The 10,890-nt window shown below is 48.2% G+C and overlaps 1 long non-coding RNA gene across 1 annotated transcript; it reads left to right on the top strand.

Moving 5' to 3' along the window:
* The first annotated feature begins 9,833 nt into the window (after positions 1–9,833).
* On the top strand, positions 9,834–10,672 carry LOC130282477 (uncharacterized). The gene is made up of 3 exons (XR_008846409.1): positions 9,834–10,002; positions 10,103–10,267; positions 10,371–10,672. It is a non-coding gene; the product is annotated as an uncharacterized LOC130282477 (long non-coding RNA).
* The last annotated feature ends 218 nt before the right edge of the window (positions 10,673–10,890 follow it).

The raw sequence follows: 10,890 nt of genomic DNA, 5'->3' as shown, positions 1-10,890 counted from the left end.
AAACGGGAGCATCTCTGCCACCCTCACCGGCGTCGCCCCTCTTCGAGTCAGCCTCACCAAACCCTTTACCTTTACCCCGCTTGAAGCAGCGCGACAAGCTGTGCGCGCCTCCGCAGCCTGAACATTCATGTTTGAACTTGCAGTCCACTCCAAAACGGCACTGTCCTTCATTATACTGCCAGCAACATCCCTCCCCCCCCCCCCCCCGGCCGGCCGTCCAGAGCCGGAGCCCGAACCGCCGGCCCCTTCCCGAAAGGACTGCTGCCCAGTCCCGGTCCGCGGACCGGACATAAGGCCCATCCACAGGCTGATGTCCTTATGGTCCCAGCGCAAAGCCGGACGCACAGCCTTCCTCTGGCGGAATTGCTCATCATAACGGAGCCACGCATTTCCACCGTACACCCTATATGCCTCACCTATAGAATCCAGGTAACAAAATAGGGCCGAGCAATTCTCCGGCGCCTTTTCCCCCACAACGCTCGCCAAAATGGCGAACGCCTGAAGCCAGTTTGAAAAAGTACGGGGTATCAGCCGATACTGCCGTCTCTCCTCCTCCTCCTTCTTCGACTCATCCGGCTTAACCCTATCCAGGTTAAACTTCTCTAAAGGGAGCAGAGAAAATATCTCCACGTACTCCCCCTTCCAAATCCGCTCCCGCACCTCAACCTTTAAGTGCGCCCCCAGCGGACCCTCAAAACAAACGTAAACCTCCCCTTTAGCCGAATCCGCCAAACGCACACTATCCACCGCCTTACCGGACCCCACCCCCGCGGCACCCGCCGCCGGAGCAGGAGACGCCACCGGAGCAGCCACCACCGCCCCAACCACACTACCCGTACCCGACACCAGGGACCCACCCCCTTGCTCTGGAGCCAAACCGGAACCCACCCGCTCCCCACCTGACGCACCCCCAGCACCACAGCCAGTCTCCACTACCTGACCAGGCCCTCCCCACACAGCCACCGGAGACCCCACTACAGGCCCCCCACGCCCCTGCAACAACACCCGCACCTCACGCAATAAGTCATATAAATCCTCCCTCACACCCCCCAAATCCCCCTTGGAGCAGGCGGTCGACTCACCCAACCTCTCTGGGGCGGATGGCTCAGCGGCTGTAGCTCCAGACGGTCCCGGACGATCCTCCACCGACCCCATCACTCCTCCAGACTGCACCAGACCCTCCAACCGACTGGCGGCGGTCGCAACTCCACGGACAGCTGCAGCACGTGCCTCAGGGGCTAAGGCAAGCCCGCCCCCGGCGCTGGACAAACCAACCGATGACCTCTGATCCTCCAGGATTTCGCCCTCCTCCTCAGACGAGCAGTGAACAGGACTGTCCACCAATCCGCCACGAACCAGATCAGCATGGGAAGCAGAAGCCAACCTCTGACCCCTGGACCCCGAGGCCTCAGCGCACTCCACTCCAACACCTCCTCTCTCCTCCACCGGCCTCCTGTAGCCACCGGCCCGACCCGACCCGGATGTCCTCCGGTCGCCAGCACCAGCACTTCTCCTCGCAGGACCGGCCCCTCCTGAGGCCGCAGCTCCTCTTACAGACCCCCCTGACACTGCGCTGTCCCTGCAGGCATCCTGCATGGACGCCTCAAACCTCCCGGGGGCCTCACTTACTGCCGGCGCTGAAGGCCCTCCCCCCCGCCCCCGGCCATCAGTACCTGAGGACCTGCGCTGCAACGGCCGGGAGAGAGGCGCAGGCGAACTCCCCCTCCGTGGACGGGTGCTCCGGCCCCACCGGGAGGGCCGCCCCGCACCCCCGCTGCTGCCCGAAGCAACAGACCGCACTGGGGAAACAGGAGGGGGGTCAGCAGGGGACACCCGGCGGCGCCGCGCACGTTGGATCGGCTCCGGGCTCAGTCGTTCAGGCGCACGGGAGCTTACACGCGCGGCTCCCGAGCCAGCCGCAGCCGCCGCTGAGGAGGATGAACCCCAAAGCTGCTGCTCGACCCATTTGTGGCCCTGCTGCAGTGCCTCGGATCGCACCCGCCGCAGAACCTTTTCCAGCTGGGACGCCATGTGCGCAGTGAGTACCTCACAACTCCGCTTTCCCTGGCAGAATGACCTCCTGTTCCTCTTCCCTCCTATTTAACCCCTCTCACTCCTCCCCTTCTTTTCCCGCTCTTGACCTGACCTCTCCCTGACCCCTTTACTGCTTCTCATACCCCCCCTGTCATGTGCCCCCTCCTCTCCCATGCTGTCCAATATGTGGGCTCTCTTCATGTGTGATTGTCTATTATATGTAGGCTCACAGCTAAGGACTACATCCCCATCATGTGTGACTGTCTATTATATGTAGGCTCACAGCTAAGGACTACATCCCCATCATGTGTGACTGTCTATTATATGTAGGCTCACAGCTAAGGACTACATCCCCATCATGTGTGACTGTCTATTATATGTAGGCTCACAGCTAAGGACTACATCCCCATCATGTGTGATTGTCTATTATATGTAGGCTCACAGCTAAGGACTACATCCCCATCATGTGTGACTGTCTATTATATGTAGGCTCACAGCTAAGGACTACATCCCCATCATGTGTGATTGTCTATTATATGTAGGCTCACAGCTAAGGACTACATCCCCATCATGTGTGATTGTCTATTATATGTAGGCTCACAGCTAAGGACTACATCCCCATCATGTGTGATTGTCTATTATATGTAGGCTACATATAATAGACAGTCACAATCATACATGGCAAAACCTAATTTTGACAACCCTTTGGCTCCGCCCATTGAACCCCTTGGCAAATATAAGATCAGGGGTAGAATTAGTCCCGTAAGCCTCATGGTAAATTCTAGACGTCTCCTCCTCCCTACAATTATAATTATACTGCACCTAATGTGGGGGAACTGTACTGCACCTAATGTGGGGGAACTATATTGCACCTAATGTGAGGGAACTATACTCCACCTAATGTGGGGAACTATACTGTACCTAATGTGGAGGAACTGTACTACTAACCTAATGTGGGGGAACTATACTGAACCTAATGTGGGGGAACTATACTGCACCTAATGTGGGGGACTATACTGCACCTAATGTGGAGGAACTGTACTACTAACCTAATGTGGGGGAACTATACTGCCAACCTAATGTGGGGGAACTATACTACTAACCTAATGTGTGGAAACTATACTGCACCTAATGTGGGGGAACTGTACTACTAACCTAATGTGGGGGAACTATACTGCACCTAATGTGGGGGGACTATACTGCCAACCTAATGTGGGGGACTATACTGCACCTAATGTGGAGGAACTGTACTACTAACCTAATGTGGGGGAACTATACTGCCAACCTAATGTGGGGGAACTATACTACTAACCTAATGTGGGGGAACTATACTGCACCTAATGTGGGGGAACTATACTGCCAACCTAATGTGGGGGAACTGTATTACTAACCTAATGTGGGGGAACTGTACTGCACCTAATGTGGGGGAACTATACTGCACCTAATGTGGGGGAACTATACTGCACCTAATGTGGGGGAACTATACTGCCAACCTAATGTGGGGGAACTGTACTGCACCTAATGTGGGGGAACTGTACTACTAACCTAATGTGGGGAAACTGTACTACTAACCTAATGTGGGGGAACTATACTGCACCTAATGTGGGGGAACTATACTGCCAAACTAATGTGGGGGAAATATATTTCCATCCTAATGTGGGAGATTAATACTGCCAACCTAATGTGGGGGAACTATGCTGCCAACCTAATGTGAATACAAAAAAATAAAATTGTACTATTCTGATCCCTATAGCACTTTTATTTTTATGTATATGGGGATGTATGAGGGTCATTTTTAGCGCTGTGATTTGTAGTTTTTATCGGTACCATTTTATTTTTTTTTTGCTTTTTAGATATTTGTTATGGTATTTGAAGTGACCAAAAATGTGCTAATCTGATTAGTGCACTATTACAACTTTTGGGACCCCACTTCTGATTTTGCCCAGGGCCATGCCTAAAACTGGCCCTGGATCCAATCCTCCTACACTATGCAAGCAGGAGTGTGTGTATATGTATGTGTATGTATATGTATATGTATATATATATATATATATATATTGTGACGATCCGTCTTGGGGATTAGCTCTGGGATCATCCTTGACCACGCCACAGGATGCGTTTCTTCTCAATAAACCAGCAAACAAACGCTTATAATGCAAATCTGGCACCTTGCCAGTTTTATTAGACAGGTTGCAGGGTAAGAAATAAACAAAAAGCAGGAACAAAACAAAATCCTAGACCGTCTGGTCACTGACTAAACAGATCAGCTTGTCCTGACTAACAACCGCTGAGCTTCCCTCAGCCGGTTAAACATATGTCCCCTGCAACCTTCTACTCACAATGTCACTCTCTTTGAGCTCCTCATAGCTCGGGCTGTGTACTCCTCAGCAGGCTCTGTCTCTTCCCTACAGCCCACATGCTGTCTCCTAGGAAGAGCCCAGATTAGACTGAGTCTCCATCTCATATACACTTCCCTTCCTTCCTGCCTCATTACTTAAGAAGCAGGTGAGAGCTTCTGCAGGGTGAGCCAAGGAAATACACCCTTTCCTTGCCACACTGCCACAATATATATATATCTATATATATATATATATATATATATATATATATATACAGATAAACACACACACGCGCGTGTGCGGAGTGAGTTTGTGCTTTAGGGTGCACACCCTATTGCAATAGGCTGCGCACGCCTATGACTGTAGTACTTTCATTTTTACAGTTCCCCTATAACTCTGCAGCTTCGGTAGAAGTATGAGGCTCAGCCTTAGAGTCAGTGTATCTGGCTGCTCCGGTGTTCTTCTATTTTACAGCCTGGACCCTGTTCTCCTCCACACTGGTCCCTGTGGTCGGGTCAGATGGTTCTGGACTGGGGCTGAACGGTTGCTTGAGGGATTTAGTGGCAGATTTTTTGGGGACTTCAGTTGTTGGATGACCTCTCTCTTCAGTGGCTGGTGATATTCGTAGTGCAGAATTTACAGGTGTTACGTAAAAGGGGTACTCCGGGGGAAAACATTATTATTATTTTTTTTTTTTAAATCAACTGGTGCCAGAAAATTAAACAGATTTGTAAATTACTTCTTAAAAATCTTAATCCTTACAGTACTTATCAGCTGCCGTATGCTACAGAGGAAGTTGTATAGTTCTTTTCGGTCTGACTACAGTGCTCTCTGGGAGTAGGAGCAAATCTCCATAGTAAACTTCTCCTACTTCGGACAGTTCCTGACATGGACAGAGGTGTCATCAGAGAGCACTGTGGTCAGACTGGAAAAAAATCCAAAAAGAAAATAACTTCCTCTGTAGAATACAGCAGCTGATAAGTATTGGAAATATTAAGATTTTTAAATAGAAATAATTTACAAATCTGGCAAATTTCCCCAACCTCAAGGCTAGTGTTTAACCACTTAAGGACCTAGGGCGTATGGATACGCTTTGACGTCCTGGTACTTAAGGACCCAGGGCGTATCCATACGCCCGTGGGAATTTCAGTCCTCGCCGTGCGCCGGGCGGGGACCGGGCCGGGTGTCTGCTGATATCAATCAGCAGGCACCCCGCGCAAATGCCCAGGGGGGTCATCAGACTCCCCCATCGGCGATCGGCGCAAATCGCAAGTGAATTCACACTTGCGATTTGCGCCGATTCCGGGTCATACGGGTCTATTGTGACCCGGTGACCCGGAATAGAAGGGGAATCGTGATTGTCTAAGACACCGACGATCCCAATGTAGGCATAGGAGTGAGGTGGCAGGGTTGCCACCCCTCCTATCCCTGCTATTGGTCTGCTATTGATCGTCAGAGGCGACGACCAATAGCAGAGGGGGGGCGGAGGCGGGGGGTTAACTTTCGTTTTTCCCATCCTGCCCACCCACAATAGGCGGGGAAGAACGGGGAACCGAAGGGGACCGGGCGCCGACGTCCACTTACCCGTCCGAAGGCTGCGGCGACGTTGATCGGCGGGCGGCGTCACGTGCTTCTGAAGAGGACGGCTCCCGGGATCCTACGGAAGCCGGTAAGTTGATCTGGAGGGCTACAGTCTGAGACTGTGGTCTCTAACTGTAGCCCTCCAGATGTTGCAAAACTACAACTCCCAGCATGCCCATACAGCTGTTTGGGCATGCTGGAATATGTAGTTTTGCAACAGCTGGAGGGCTGCAGTTTGAGACCACTATACAGTGGTCTCTAAACTATATCCCTTTAGATCTTGCAAAACTACAACTCCTAGCATGCCCACATAGCTGTTTGTTGTCTGCGCATGCTGGGAGTTGTAGTTTTGCAACATCTGGAGATCACTGTGCAGTGGTCTAAAAACTGTAGCTCTCCAGATGTTGCAAAACTGCAATTCCCAGCATGCCCAGAAAGCAAACAGCTGTCTTGGCATGCTGGGAATTGTAGTTGGGTACCTCCAGCTGTTGCATAACTACATCTCCCAACATGCCCTTCGGTGATTAGTACATGCTGGGAGTTGTAGTTTTGCAAAAGCTGGAGGCACACTGGTTGGAAAATACTGAGTTAGGTAACAGAACCTAACTGAAGGTTTTCCAACCAGTGTGCCTCCAGCTGTTGCAAAAGTACAACTCCCAGCATGCACGGTCTGTCAACAACAGGTTTGCCCCCCCATGTGAATGTACAGGGTACATTCACACGGAAAGGTTTACAGTAAATTTCCTGCTTCAAGTTTGGGCTGCGGCAAATTTTTCGCCACAGCGCAAACTCCTAGCAGGAAATTCACCGTAACACACCAGTGTGAATGCACCCTAAAAAAACTAACACATAATAAAGGGTAAAACACTACATATACATCCCTTACACTGTCCCCCCCCCCCCCCCCCCCCAATAAAAAATTAAAAACGTCTTGTACTGCAGGGTTTCCCAAACGGAGCCTCCAGTTGTTGCAAAACAACAGCTACCAGCATTTCTGGACAGCCACTAACTGTCCAGGCATGCTGGGAGTGTAGCAACAGCTGGAGGCACCCTGTTTGGGAATCACTGGAGTAGAATACCCCTATGTCCACCCCTGTTCAATCCCTAATTTAGTCCTCAAATGCGCATGGCGCTCTCTCACTTCGGAGCCCTGTCGTATTTCAAGGAAACAGTTTTGGGTCACATATGGGGTATCTTCGTACTCGGGAGAAATTGCACTACAAATTTTGGGGGTCTTTTTTTCCTTTTACCGCTTGTGAAAAGGAAAAGTTGGGGGCTACACTAAAATAAAAAATTTTACACTAACATGCTGGTGTTGCCCCATACTTTTTATTTCCACAAGCGGTAAAAGGAAAAAAAGACCCCCAAATTTGTAACGCAATTTCTCCTGAGTACGGAAATACCCCAGATGTGAGCGTAAAATGCTCTGCGGGCTCACAACAAGGCTCAGGAATGAGAGCGCACCATGTACATTTGAGGCCTAAATTGGTGATTTGCACAGGGGTGGCTGATTGTACAGCGGTTCTGACAAACGCAAAAAAAAAAATACCCACATGTGACCCCATTTTGGAAACTACACCCCTCACCGAACGTGAGAAGGGGTATAATGAGCCTGAACACCCCACAGGTGTTTGACGAATTTTCATTAAAGTTGGATGGGAAAATGAAAAAAAAATTATTTTTTCACTAAAATGCTTGTGTTACCCTAAATTTTTCATTTTCACAAGGGAAAATAGGAAAAAAGCACCCCCAAATTTGTAACCCCATTTCTTCTGAGTAAGAACATACCCCATATGTGAATTTAAAGTGCTCTGCGGGCGAACTACAATGCTCAGAAGAGAAGGAGCGCCATTGGGATTTTGTAGAGAAAATTTGTCCGGAATTGAAGGCCACATGTGTTTACAAAGCCCCCATAGTGCCAGAACAATGGACCCCCGACACATGTGACCCCATTTTGGAAACTACACCCCTCACGTAATGTTATAAGGGGTACATTGAGAATTTACGCCCCACATGTGTCTGACAGATTTTTGAAACAGTGGTCCGTAAAAATGAAAAATTAAATTTTTAATTTGCACAGCCCACTGTTCCAAAGATCTGTGGGGTGTAAATACTCACTGCACCCCTTATTAAATTCTGTGAGGGGTGTAGTTTCCAAAATGGGGTCACATGTGGGGGGGTCCACTGTTTTGGCACCATGGGGGGCTTTGTAAACGCACATGGCCCTGACCATTCCAAACTAATTCTCTTTCCAAAAGCTCAATGGCGCTCCTCCTCTTCTGAGCATTGTAGTTCGCCAGAACTTTCACAGAAAGAAAGCCGTTCACTGCGGCATCTTGGTCATTAGATCGGTCAGCCTGGTCCCAGCCGGAGTGGTTGTGGTGCAAAACTGTGCAGCTAGGAAAAAACCACCAGTAAGTGCCCGCTGCATTCACCAGCGCAGAAAGCCACATATGCCAGCGGAAAGCCGCCACATAAATGCTGCACATGCTGTATGCCGCAATTATGCAAATATATCTAGCACAGCCTGCAGCCTGTTCACACCTATTGTGAAAACATTCATTTCAGCTGGGATTACACTTGGCGTGTTTGTCATAAAAAACACCAGGCTCGCTGCGGGCACATGTTAGGTTGGAATCAATAGGGTAATATGAAACACCAGACACTAATGGGGGTTTCTTCATCCTTTTATGGTGTTTTTAAGCTATTAAATCTGTGGGATGCCGAGAGCATGTTTTTGTTATTTTTTGGGGGGTATTTTCTCACTTTTTTTTTTTATAGAAATCCTTCAGTCAAATGATGAAAGAATCACATGACTTGTAATGAGAAAAGCCAGTGGGGAAAAAAAAAACACCAAAGAAAAAACACTTCCTTTAATAATAATAATAATAATAATGATGATGATGATGATGATGATGATGATGATGATGATGATGATAATAATAATAATACTACACATTGGGACAGATGTATGAAAACCTGTGCAGAGGTCAAGTGGACCAGTTGCCCATAGCAACAAATCAGATCGCTTCTTTCACTTTTCAGAGGCCTTTTTAAAAATGAAAGAAACTAAGAAACTACCTGATTGGTTGCTATGGGCTTTCCCTCTTCCCTGGTTTTGATAAATCTCTAAGACAACCCCCCCCCCCCCCCCCCAGTACTTTTAGCAAAAATAACACAAAGATAGCTGAGAAAAGAAATAAGGGGGAAGATTTTGATGTTTATTTGTTTTTTGCAAAAAAAACATCAAACAAGAATTGTGTTTGTTCCTAGGCTTAGGCTGTGATTAAAAACAACATATAAATGGTGTTTTTCAAAGCCCACATTGCTTTATTTCTGGTGCTTTTTCCCCCCTTTCGACAGACGTCTGTCCAGCTATTGCAAAGCTACAACTCCCAGCATGCCCTTACAGCCGAAGTCTGAGAGTTGTAGTTTTGCAACAGGTGGGCAGCCACAGGGGATCGGTGTTGCAGTATGTCAATCTAGGGCCATGGTGTCTGATCTTGAACTGGCAGCAGGAGCCACGACCACTTTAAATCAATGGCTGCTGGGACGTCTGACTAGGGACATCCTTCGCTCCAGACCGCAACGTCAGGGACGTCACTCGTCAGACGTCCCGGCGGCCAGCGCTGCTCATTGAGCCTACCGGAGTAGCATTGATCTATGTAAGAAACCTAGGGGCCCAGACTGTTGGGGCAACCAAATGATATTACATATACAGAATGGCTGGTTAGGAGAAACAAATATAACGCACCCACAGGGAGTGGCGCCATTTTAATAAAAATTGTCAAAAACCTTAGATACAGAATATATTAGAATATATTAGAAAGCTTTTTTGATTTTCAGCCAATCAGAGAGCAGCACTACTGAAATAGAACTCCCAGGAGGTAACAGCGTGTCACACATGTGATGTCATAACCATTGTCCACCAAAGAGCAGCACTGAGCAGAAATAACACTGCTCCTGTTCATTCTTCATCAGTGAGGGGCCGGTGCTGGACACTGTGTAGGGACGAGGGAATGCAAAGTCATACACATGACTGTGACTGGTAAGTGTTACATTGTTGTGTCCAAAAGATCTTTATTGCAGTTCCATGTGTATTTCTATGATAAACATGTAAATAATTTATCTTTTTTTTCTTATCTTAGATGCACTATTTCCAGGACATGGAGTAGCATTTCCGGACCTACAGCAAGACGTTGGATGAAGGCATAGCCCCAGAAATAACACTGCTCATGTTCATCAGTGAGGGGCCGGTGCTGGACACTGTGTAGGGACACGGGAATGCAAAGTCATGCACATGACTGTGACTGGTAAGTGTTACATTGTTTTGTCCAAAAGGTCTTTATTGCAGTTCCATGTGCATTTCTATGATAAACATGTAAATAATCTATCTTTTTTTGTCACCTATCTTAGATGCACTATTTCCAGGACATGGAGTAGCATTTCGGGACCTACAGCAAGACGTTGGATGAAGGCACAGGCCTAGGAATCATGCACATACACAGAAACATTTGCCCAAATTATAGAGGTAACCTCCTTTAGTATGCCCAGAGGAAGGGCAATACAGTAGCCATGGATTCCCTACAGGTTTCCTCCCCTCTGGAGGTTTTTCCTGTCCTGAGTATTAGTTACTGTACGCTCTTTGTGAGTGATGGGAGGTTACAAAATATTCCCTACACAAACATTTTAATAAATTATAAATAAAGTTCCCCTTTTTTTAAACTGTTCTTTGACTTGTTTGACTCATTTATTTACTTCTGTGTGTGAAAATAGAGTTAGCAAAACATGGATGACCAAAGCTGCTCTCCTGCACGATCTGCATAATGCGGTGCGGAGAGAGGCAACTGGTGCTGAGTGGTGCAGTTTATGAGGCAAACGTAGAACACCCAGCAAGTTCCATGCACAAGCCTTTTTCTGATGAATGGGACTCATG

This window comes from Hyla sarda, chromosome 7 (assembly GCF_029499605.1).
Source record: "Hyla sarda isolate aHylSar1 chromosome 7, aHylSar1.hap1, whole genome shotgun sequence".
Taxonomy (NCBI): Eukaryota; Metazoa; Chordata; class Amphibia; order Anura; family Hylidae; genus Hyla; species Hyla sarda.
Note: the sequence above shows the minus strand (reverse complement) of the source record. Positions and strands in the feature narration are given on the sequence as shown.